We start from the raw sequence: 12,188 nt of genomic DNA on the forward strand, positions 1-12,188 counted from the left end.
GCAAAATAAATGATCAGCAGTTTGCTGTGTTTATCTAGCCAGGTTCACATTAGGCCTAGTTGAAGTAAAGTACAGTAACCGTGTATTTTTAGAAAGTATACTTTCTTATTCTTTCCTCTAGCACTATTCTGCCCTCAGCCTGTCAAAGATCTTTTATCTCACCCTCTAGCGCAGGCACCCTACTGGAGTCCCACTCACAAACAATCCTCTCTTGTTTCCATTGAACTTCCCAGTTGTACTCCATGATCCTTTTGAACTTAAAGGTGTGTTAGGTTTCATTAGCATATCCCATATATCTCACAAAGGTAATCAGATGTATTCTCTGTAGAGGTTATCACAGAAAGTATATACATAGATATACTTTCTAAGGAGGTTATCACAATCTTGTATCAAATGTCAGTGATATGTTTTAAAGTCATTCACTTTTATATGCAATGTCACTCATAATCCATGTTGGGGTTCCTGGGTGTTTTTAGAGGATTAGTACAGGCATTATGGAGAAATAGGAATATCCCCATAGTTAAAGTTTTAACTCAATTTCTATTATAAAATCAATTTTCCTCACACTAAAAGTCAAAAAATGAAATATCTTGAATATCTACCCCAAAACTTGCACCTAAAGTTTGGTCTGTGGCTGATAGTAAGTATTGTTATTAATGTGCTTGGTCCTCTGCCTCAGAAAATCCAATGACCAGTATTTGTTGGCAGCCACAGACTATTTTACAAAATTTCTTGAAGTTTATCCAATAAAAAAATCAAAAGATTATAATAGTAGCAGAGGGATTTCCCAGGTGCAGCTCACAGAGCAGGCAAGACAACATAGATATTGTGCTGAACCCAAAGTCACAGAAGAAAGCAGCTTTCTCACTACAGAGGTGCATTACTAGCAGGGGTTTCTGCATCTAAAATTACCTGTGTAGGGTCTCACTGTTGTTTAGACTACCTCTGTTCAAGGTCATTCCTTTAGACTGCTGAAAATTCCAGCTGTTATAAATAAATAATTTAGTTTCAAACTGCTACTGCTTTGCAAAAGGACAACGTTACTGAAAGGGTGAAATGTGTTATTGAAAGATATGTAAATACACAATGAAGCCAATCTTTCTTATGGCAGAGTGTTGCCTTTAAATGTTAGTTTTGATGGTAAAGTAATTCATGATAGTTGATCCAAAGGTAATTGCATTGTAGTCCAGTACTTCACTGCCTTCTTTATTATGGTTTTACATTTAATTATTAAAACTTATAGCATCACATAAAATACACTAAAATGAACTCAGCAGTAAGTAATAGGGTACAGATTCTAGGTTCCTATATGGGGATGCAGAGTTTGTCTGTGGAGTCATTCTGATGACCTTATTTAAATCCTTTATAGAGGTGTTAAAAAAATAGATGAGTGACTCTCACATTGATTGAGGTTTATCCATTTGGCTTCAGTCTAAGAGTGCATGAGGGTTACATCTTCTCCCTGAGGCATATGGAACTAAGACCATAGATAGCCCTGCAAGGGAAGACCATAGAAACAGTCAACTTTAGAGGGAAAGTATAGACTGAATATTATGATTTATTATTGTTTAAGCTAACCATAGAGCCAACTCCCAAGAAAGGGATACATTTAGACCTGTACTTTTGTTAAGAACATGGTGGGAATGTCATTTGCTTATATATTATACCTCTAGAAAAATAATATAATTTAGCAAAGTATTTCAGTATTATCAACCCTGGTGTCCAAAATCATGGTATAGACCTCAAAACAGGGCCGGCTCCAGGCACCAGCTTGGCAAGCAAGTGCTTGGGGCGGCCACTCCGGAGAGGGGCGGCGGGTCCAGCTATTCGGCGGCAATTCAGCGGACAGTCCCTCACTCCCGCTCGAAGCAAAGGACCTTCTGCCGAATTGCTGCTGCAGATCGCGATCACGGCTTTTTTTTTTTTTTTTTTTTTTTTTTTTTTTTTTTGGCTGCTTGGGGCGGCAAAAACCATGGAGCTGGCCCGGCCTCAAAACATCATAAGCTTTTAAAAAATAATACCCACACAGTTTTTGAGACATGAGGGAGAATTCACCTAACCCCAAATGATTATCTAAAGTTCCAAATACACCTTGAAATGCACATACACAAATGCAGGCCACCCCACTGGCAGCTTGAAGAGGGATTTCTCTTATCATCTCCCATCCACTTGTGTGTGGGGAGCTGCCATTCCACCCCCACCCATCCTCTTCCCTGGTCACAAACCTGCCTCCTTCCCAGTATTGCCAACCTCCAGTATTCTGAATTCATGAAATTGTGAGATCCCCCAACTAATGAGATTGGCTGAAAAATTTATGAAATTGTGAGGTACCCAGGGCTGTGAGACGCCTCACTATGACCTGCCATTAGCATGAGGAAGCCTTGCCTGTGTCTGCTCGTGGTCAGCTCCCCACCTCCACCGACCACATGCAACACAAGCACTTCCCTCTAGCCTATGCTTTCATTCTTCAGGTTAGCGATAGGCACATTAGCCCCAAGTACCCCACTACCCCGAAGCCCTCTGATCATCTCCCTGAAGTGTCCAGCACCTGGTCCACTGGACACTTGCAGTATTCACCGCTCTGCTGCTTCCAAAAAAGCACTATACCCCAGCTTACCAGTTCCACCTGAGATCACCATTCTGCAATCATCTTCACTACAAGCAGTCTCACTTCCACATGCAAAGCTTATAGGAACTAATGCTCATCTAGTCTGAGGGAAGTTTCAGTATTGCCAACACCAAAAGTGCAAAAGTCATGACTCAGACCCTGAAAACTCATGAGATTGCCCAAAATAATAAGATTTTTTTTAAAGATGATGATGTGTTTTTTGGTCTGTCTTTTGATGTTTGAATTCCTCCTGCCCATACCCAGTGTATGTGTGTGTGAGAGAGAAAGAAAGAGAAAGTGAGAGAGAGTTGCAGTGCTGACAACTCTCCCAAATTAACAGAGTAAGATGATTCTGGCCCCTACTGCAGCAGCTTTCATTGAAAGACCCAACTAAAACCAAATCACAGAGACTTATATAAAATTCTGCCTGGAGATTCAGGGAATTTATAGCTAATTTCCAAACACAAACATTCTAACTAATTAATTCTGTGGGACCATCACGCTGCACATCTGCCCATCCCTGAGCCCAGCAATTAATTATGAACCACCATCCCCACATCAGCTTTACCCTTTCCCTTCTGCCCTACATCTGCCTTTTCTCCTTTAATGCACCTCTGCTCCTCCTGCAGCTCCAGATGTTCTTCATCCCCCTCTCCCAGGTCTTGGGGCAGCTCCAGCAGGATTCTCTTCTCTCCCTTTCCAGGCCTAGTCTGGGAGCAGCTCCAGTTATTCACTCCCCTTTCTATCCCTTCCCAGGTCTGGTGTTGCAAAGATGGAGAGGGTAGGAACAGAGCAACTCTGAGCTGCTGGGCTCTTTCTGCTCCCTTTCCCCTTAAGAGGAGTTTTTGTGTAGGGGAGTAGGAGGAGAGCTTTGCCTGTCTCCTAGAGTGGCTTGAGAACTTTGTAACTAAACTTTTTTCCTTCAAAAAATGCTGATTCATCAAAACTGAAACTGTTCATAGAAAGGGATGGTTTTGATGATTTCCAATTTAGAAAAAAAAATGATTTTTTTTAAATTGTTGAAACATTCCATTTTAACATTTTCAATATGCAAAGTTCCATTTTACAGTTTGAAACAACTTTTTATTAGGAATTTAAATTAATTTATAGCAAAAATATTAAAGATTGAAAGAAAATGGCTTGATAGTGTTTAAACAAAATGTTATGATTGACCCGATCTGAATCTATTTATTTATTTATTTGTTTATTTTCTGTTTGCAAAAAAAAAAATTAATTTCAACTTTTCATCCTGAATCAGAATGGGAAAATTGTTCAAAATTTCAAAAATTCTCATGGGATGGGGAAAGCATTTCTTGCACAGCTATACTGCCTTTGGCAGCATTTCTGATTGGCTGCGCTTCCCCAGAAAGTGGAGAAGTAATGAAGGAAGTCAGTCAGTCAGAGAGTTATTTTTTTTCTATGGGGAAGACTGAAAATGCTCTGCAGGCCAAGCTTATAGCTTCATCCAAAACCGGCTCCAATAAGGGCTAAAATCACATGACTTGATCATATCCATTACAGTTTGGCTTCTGTTGCACTGGAAGTAATGGGAGATGATGATTATTTCGAACAGAGGTTCCCACCCTTTTTTCCCTGAGGCTACCTATGCAGCTGCAATAGGCCCTGTGACCCATTATTAACACTTCTTAAGGAAAATTATTAATTTTAATTATTACATACATATAAACTATAACTGTAAATAAACAATGTATGTTTCCTTTTCATTTGAATATAAACAATTGTGATGATAGAAATCCCTAGTAATATGAATTGCTTCAAGATCTTTGAAACCAAACAGTTTTAGTAAAACTACACTTTAAAAAAATGTTGAGTGCAAAATGTGGTTTTTAAATAGGGAAAACACAATTTTGTATAAAACTGAACAATAAGCAACACAACAGCGTCAACAAAATTGTTAGAAAAAACATTTTGCTATTATTTGATTTTAAAACAAAATAATTATCTGACTTTGAATACCATACTGTGTTTTCAATTATTTTTAGTGTAACATCTGAATTTCTGTGCTGTGTAAGTAAAGATCCAACCCTATTCTATGCTAATTAGAAAAGAATCAAATATTGTATAACTTACACTCCAGGCAGGGCCGGCTCCAAGTTTTTTGCCGCCCCAAGCAAAAAAAAGCCAGAGTGCCGCCCCTTGAAAAGTGCCGCCCCCAAAGGGCCAAAATGCCGCCGCTAGAAAAGTGCCGCTCCAAGCACATGCTTGAACTCTGGTGCCTAGAGCCGGCCCTGACACCAGGAATCTTCCTAATGGGATGGATGTGCCTGCTTCTCCTTGCACAGTTTTTTTCCAGAAAGGGACATATGTTAGTAAGGCTCAAGCTGATCTTAACTTCAATTTTCAACCTTCCAGCCAGCTCAGGGTGCAGACCTGGGGGTAGCTCAGGGTGCAGGCAGAAGCTAGCTAGGGGTTGTGTGCAGAGAGAGGGGGTTAGCTCAGAGTGCAGGCAGGGATGTAGCTAGGAACTGTGCTACTACTGTGGGGCCAGGCCATGCGCTCAGTACCTAGTTGGCACAATGGAGGCAGCTCTGCTCTTTGTGGCTGTGTGCATGCTGGGCCAGGCTGGACCATGTTGTCTTACACAGTCACTGTGGCCACCAGCACCCAGTGGTTTGCAGGCACCAAGGACTAACCTATCTGAGCCTGGAGGGTGCGACAGCAGTTATCTAGCCCACATGGGAAAAATTATATGGACGTACAGAGCATCTGGTGTCACCACTCACCCCCTCAAATGTTCTTCCATGCCGCCCCTAAGGGGTGGGGGAGGCAAGTGGCAATGCCAGGTGTTCTGTGTGTCCAGATCATTTTCCCCATGTGCACTGTGCTGTGAGATGTCAGGAGCTGCTCTCCCATCCTCTGCTTACCCAGCCCACATGGGGACACTGACCTGGATGCACCAGCGCCTGGTGTCACCTCTCACCCCCACGAAACACCGCCCATGATGGCGGACCACCTGGGACTGTGTTGCAGCCCACAGTTTAGGAACTCTGATTTAGAATTAGGGAAATTTTGTGAGTTCTAAAGCCAGGAAAAGGAGGGTCATGTGAAACAATAAAATAAAATAAAATGAAATGAAAAGCACCAAATCTTTCAGACTCTCAAGAAATCATGAAAGTTGGCAGCAATAAATGGCAAAAATGTTTACAGTGAAAAATAAAACCTTTGCAGACTTCCAGTTATTTCCAGGGCCTTTTAATGCCACTCTTAATTATAATAGTTATGAACTAGTTAATGGTGATAATTATAGGAATACTGATTTGCTATACTATGGCTAGTGAATCAAATTCCACACGATATATTTTCAGGGTGGTGCACAGGAGTTGCACACACAAACTCCTATAATCTGGGATGAGAGTGGGGAGGGGGGATATCTGTCTCCGGAGTGACATCTGTGAGCAAAACAAGTTAGGGAATAGACTTGTTTCATGGCACAGCTCTGCTGCTCTGCAGCCCCACCAGCTAGCTCACTCTTGGAAGAGTAGCATTAGTGTGGTCCCCGATAGGTGACTTACCTGAATAAAGGAAAAATACTGTGACAGCAGCCTCTAGTGAGTGTGAGTTGAAATTAATATTGCAGCATCAGATGTCTACTTTGTTGAATTTATAATTGCTTTGCAATGAAAACATATGATTATATTTGTCAGTGAGTCTGTTTTATTTAGTTTAGAATCTCACTCTTTCTATAATTTTCAATTCTTACAGTATGCCTGAGATTGAAACTCAAGGGTTCCTAAACTCAAATGACAACTGATTTTTAAAAATCTCACATCTAAAAAGATAAAATAAAATTAACTTTTGTCAAAAATGTCGATGGCTGTCAAGAGAGCTTTTAAAAAAATACAGATAGGATTTGTTTAATAGTTTCAGGTTAAAAAGTTTTTGTATACAGAATGCATCAGATCATTTTTATAAAAAAACAATGTTTCCCAGGAGAATAACACTTCAAATCCTTCTAATAGGTTTATACACATAATTTTCAAAGGATTTGACTAGAACACTACAATACTATCATATCTCTTAAGTTGTGTAGTTTTCTACTGGCCCTCACCACAGGAGTACAAAGGGTTTTTCAATGTTAAAGGGGAAAACTTTTGTGGCAACTCCTTGTTAAAGTTTTGGTAGCACATAATAATTTAGACATTATAAAGTACACCCTTCTTTACTTTGCAGTGGTTGAAAAATCTGAGAAACAATAATGTTTTTCTAGGCTGCACATTTCTGTGTTTCCAAAGAAGTAACACGACTTACCTTGTGTTCAACTGCAAAGTATAAGTGCACCCTGTAACAAATAAATGTAAGCTGTGTAGTCTAGGAGCCTTGGGACACATATTACTTATACATATCTTGTTGGTAACAGAACATAAATACTGCACTAAAGCCTCCATTTGTAATTTGTGCTGAACGTTTCTGAACATATTAAATATGAATTACATTTTGTAATGGTCCTTTGTGTTGAGCACTACTGGGAAAATATTGTTCTCTGTGAGACAAAGTAAATCGCAATGATTCCTGAAGGGACTTTACTTTTGTACAAGAAAATACATTTAATCTGACATAGTTACTCTAATGATCTCTTATGTTATCTTTTATTGAACACAAAGTGCAATACAGCCATCAAAGTTTAGCATGCTGCTGAGTGCACTATCATTAGATTACCAATATGGGGTAAAATGGAATTATACCAACAGAATTTATTTAGTTCTATGCACTTTAAGGATGCTTACAAATTTAGATGAATAATCCATAATACTTACCATTCATAGGTGGTAGAGCACAACTTGTGATCAGATATTTTAACTATGTACATCTGAAAGAAGCTGCATACTGATGTATCATAAAGGCAGAGTGATTGTGAGAATCAGTAAAAAGCAACAGAGAGTCCTGTGGCACCTTTAAGACTAACAGAAGAATTGGGAGCATAAGCTTTCGTGGGTAAGAACCTCACTTCTTCAGATGCAAGTAATGGAAATTTCCAGAGGCAGGTATAAATCAGTATGGAGATAACGAGGTTAGTTCAATCAGGGAGGGTGAGGTGCTCTGCTAGCAGTTGAGGTGTGAACACCAAGGGAGGAGAAACTGCTTCTGTAGTTGGATAGCCATTCACAGTCTTTGGGTATGTCTACACTACGAAATTACGTCAAATTTATAGAAGCTGGTTTTATAGAAATCGGTTGTATACAGCCGATTGTGTGTGTCCCCACATAAAATGCTCTAAGTGCTCTAGTCGGCGGACCACGTCCACAGTACCGAGGCTAGCGTTGACTTCCGGAGCATTGCACTATGGGTAGCTATCCCACAGTTCCCACAGTCTCCGCCGCCCATTGGAATTCTGGGTTGAGATCCCAATGCCTGAATGATGCAAAACAGTGTCGCAAGGGGTTCTGGGTACATGTCGTCAGGCCCCTCCCCCTCCGTCAGAGCACCGGCAAACAATAGATTCGCGCCTTTTTACCTGGGTTACCTGTGCAGACAACATACTACGGCAAGCCTGGAGCCCGCTCAGATCAGCTCACCGTCACCATATGTCATCTGGGTGCCGGCAGACGTGGTACTGCATTGCTACACAGCAGTAGCAGCTAACTGTCTTTTGGCGGTAGACGGTTTAGCATGACTGGTAGCCGTGGGGCTGGCAGCCGCAGGGCTGCATTGCACCAGCCCCTTGCCTTTTGGTAGAAGACGGTATATTATGACTGGTATCCGTCGTCGTCGTACTGCAGTGGCTGTCAATCATGGGCACCTGGGCAGACATGCAACTGTCTCGATGATGATGGCTATCAGTCGTAGTATGCTATTTTCTGCCAATCACCCAGTATTGTCTGCTAAGGCAAGGCAGTATTGTCTGCCGAGGGCAATCTGGGTGCTGGCAGACGTGGGGCTGGCAGACATGGGGCTGCATTGCCACACAGCAGCAGCCCCTTGACTTTTGGTAGAAGATGGCATATTACGATTGATATCCATCATCGTTGTACTGCAGTGGCTATCAGTCATGCTGCACCGTCGGCTGCCAGCTTAAGATGTAAAAAATAGATTTGTTCTGTATTCATTTGCTTCCCCCTCCCTCCGTGAAATCAATGGCCTGCTAAACCCAGGGTTTTCAGTTTAATCTTTGGGGGGACCATTCTGTGTGACAGTTGTTTGTGTTTCTCCCTGATGCACAGCCACCTTTCTTGATTTTAATTCCCTGTACCTGTATGCCATGTCGTCATTCGGCCCTCCCTCCTTCCCTCCCTCCTTCCCCTGGTCCGTCAGATACTAGTTTTGCACCTTTTTTCAGACCAGGCACCATAGCTAGCACTGGGATCATGGAGCCCGCTCAGATCACCGCGGCAATTATGAGCACTATGAACACCACGCGCATTGTCCTGGAGTATATGCAGAGCCAGGACATGCCAAAGCGAAACCCGGACCAGCTGAGGAGGCGATTGCAGTGCGGCGACGAGAGTGCTGAGGAAATTGACATAGACCTCTCACAAGGCACAGGCCCCAGCAATGTGGAAATCATGGTGTTACTGGGACAGGTTCATGCCGTGGAACGCCAATTCTGGGCACGGGAAACAAGCACAAACTGGTGTGACCGAATCGTGCTGCAGGTGTGGGATGATTCCCAATGGCTGCGAAACTTTTGCATGCGTAAGGGCACTTTCATGGAACTTTGTGACTTGCTTTCCCCTGCCCTGAAGCTCCAGAATACCAGGATGAGAGCAGCCCTCACAGTTGAGAAGTGAGTGGCGATAGCCCTGTGGAAGCTTGCAACACCAGACAGCTACCGGTCAGTCGGGAATCAATTTGGAGTGGGCAAATCTACTGTGGGGGCTGCTGTGATCCAAGTTGCCAGGGTAATGAAAGACCTGGTGATATCAAGGGTAGTGACTCTGGGCAACGTGCAGGCCATAGTGGATGGTTTTGCTGAAATGGGATTCCCAAACTGTGGAGGAGCCATAGACGGAACCCATATCCCTATCTTGGCACCGGAGCACCAAGCCACCGAGTACATAAACCGCAAGGGGTACTTTTCAATGCTGCTGCAAGCCCTGGTGGAATACAAGGGACGTTTCACAAACATCAACGTGGGATGGCCAGGAAAGGTACATGATGCTCGCGTCTTCAGGCATTCTGCTCTGTTTCGAAAGCTGGAGGAAGGGACTTTCTTCCCAGACCAGAAAGTAACCGTTGGGGATGTTGAAATGCCTATCATGATCCTTGGGGACCCAGCCTACCCCTTAATGCCATGGCTCATGAAGCCGTACACAGGCAGCCTGGACAGGAGTCAGGACCTGTTCAACTACAGGCTGAGCAAGTGCTGAATGGTGGTGGAATGTGCATTTGGATGTTTAAAAGCGCGCTGGCGCAGCTTACTGACTCGCTCAGACCTCAGCGAAAAGAATATCCCCATTGTTATTGCTGCTTGCTGTGCGCTCCACAATATCTGTGAGAGTAAGGGGGAGACATTTATGGCGGGGTGGGAGGTTGAGGCAAATCGCCTGGCTGCTGATTACGCGCAGCCAGACACCAGGGCAGTTAGAGGAGCACAGCAGGGCGTGGTGCGCATCAGAGAAGCTTTGAAAACGAGTTTTGTGACTGGCCAGGCTACGGTGTGAAACTTCTGTTTGTTTCTCCTTGATGAACCCTCCGCCCCCACCCCCCTGGTTCACTCTACTTCCCTGTAAACCAACCACCCCACTCTCCCCTCCCCCCTTCAAGCACCGCTTGCAGAGGCAATAAAGTCATTGTTATTTCACATTCATGCATTCTTTATTAATTCCTCACACAAGTAGGGGGATAATTGCCAAGGTAGCCCGGGATGGGTGGGGGAGGAGGGAAGAAAAAGGACACACTGCATTTTAAAACTTTAACTCTTATTGAAGTCCAGCCTTCTGATGCTTGGGCAATCATCTGGGGTGGAGTGACTGGGTGGCCGGAGGCCCCCCGACCGTGTTCTTGGGCGTCTGGGTGAGGAGGCTATGGAACTTGGGGAGGAGGGCTGTTGGTTACACAGGGGCTGTAGTGGCAGTCTCTGCTCCTGCTGCCTTTTCTGCAGCTCAACCATACGCTGGAGCATATCAGTTTGATGCTCCAGCAGACGGAGCATCAACTCTTGCCTTCTGTCTGCAAGCCGACGCCACCTATCATCTTCAGTCCGCAACTTGCTCTGTTCATCCCGCGATTCAGCCCGCCACCTCTCCTCTTGTTCATATTGTGCTTTTCTGAAGTCTGACATTGACTGCCTCTATGCATTCTGCTGTGCTCTATCAGCGTCGGAGGACATCTGGAGCTCCATGAACATATCGTCCCGCGTCCTCCGTTTTCTCTTTCTAATGTTCACTAGCCTCTGTGAAGGAGAAACATTTGCAGCTGGTGGAGGAGAAAGGAGAGGTGGTTAAAAAAGACACATTTTAGAGAACAATGGGTACACTCTTTCACGTTACATTTTGCTGTTCACATTACACAGCACCTGTGCTTTCGTTACAAGGTCGCATTTTTCCTCTTATAGTGAGGGCCTGCCGGTTTCGTGTGAGAGATCACTCACGCAGTGCCAGGCAACAGATTTCGGCTTGCAGGCAGCCATGGTAAGCCACAGTCTTTTGGCTTTTTTAACCTTCTTAACATGTGGGAATGGTTTCAAACAGCAGCGCCTTCATTTCCCATATCAAGGATGAATTGGGTTGTCCATTTAAAATGGGTTTGCAATGTAAAAGGAGGGGCTGCGGTTTCTGGGTTAACATGCAGCACAAACCCAACTAACCCCCCTCCTCCCCCACACCCAATTCTCTGGGATGATCACTTCACCCCTCCCCCCACCGCGTGGCTAACAGCGGGGAACATTTCTGTTTAGCAGAGCAGGAACGGGCACCTCTGAATGTGCCCTTAATAAAATCACCCCATTTCAACCAGGTGACCGTGAATGATATCACTCTCCTGAGGATAACAAAGAGAGAGAAGGAATGGATGTTGTCTGCATGCCAGCAAACACCGGGACCATACGCTGCCATGCTTTGTTATGCAATGATTCCAGACTACGTGCTACTGGCCTGGTGTGGTAAAGTGTCCTACCATGGCGGACGGGATAAGGCAGCCCTCCCCAGAAACCTTTTGCAAAGGCTTTGGGAGTACATGAAGGAGAGCTTTCTGGAGATGTCCCTGGAGGATTTCCACTCCATCCCCATACACATTAACAGACTTTTCCAGTAGCTGTACTGGCCACGATTGCCAGGGCAAATTAATCATTAATCATTAAACATGCTTGCTTTTAAACCATGTGTAATATTTACAAAGGTACACTCACCAGAGGTCTCCTGTGTGCCCTCAGGGTCTTGGGTGAGTTTGGGGGTTACTGGTTCCAGGTCCAGGGTGACAAACATATCCTGGCTGTTGGGGAAACCGGTTTCTCCGCTTCCTTGCTGCTGTGAGCTACCTACAGTACCTCCATCCTCATCTTCCTCGTTCCCCGAACCCTCTTCCCTGTGTGTTTCTCCAGTGAGGGAGTCATAGCACACGGTTGGGGTAGTGGTGGCTGCACCCCCTAGAATGGCATGCAGCTCCGCGTAGAAGCGGCAAGTTT

This window comes from Trachemys scripta, chromosome 2 (genome assembly GCF_013100865.1).
Source record: "Trachemys scripta elegans isolate TJP31775 chromosome 2, CAS_Tse_1.0, whole genome shotgun sequence".
NCBI classification, from domain to species: Eukaryota; Metazoa; Chordata; order Testudines; family Emydidae; genus Trachemys; species Trachemys scripta.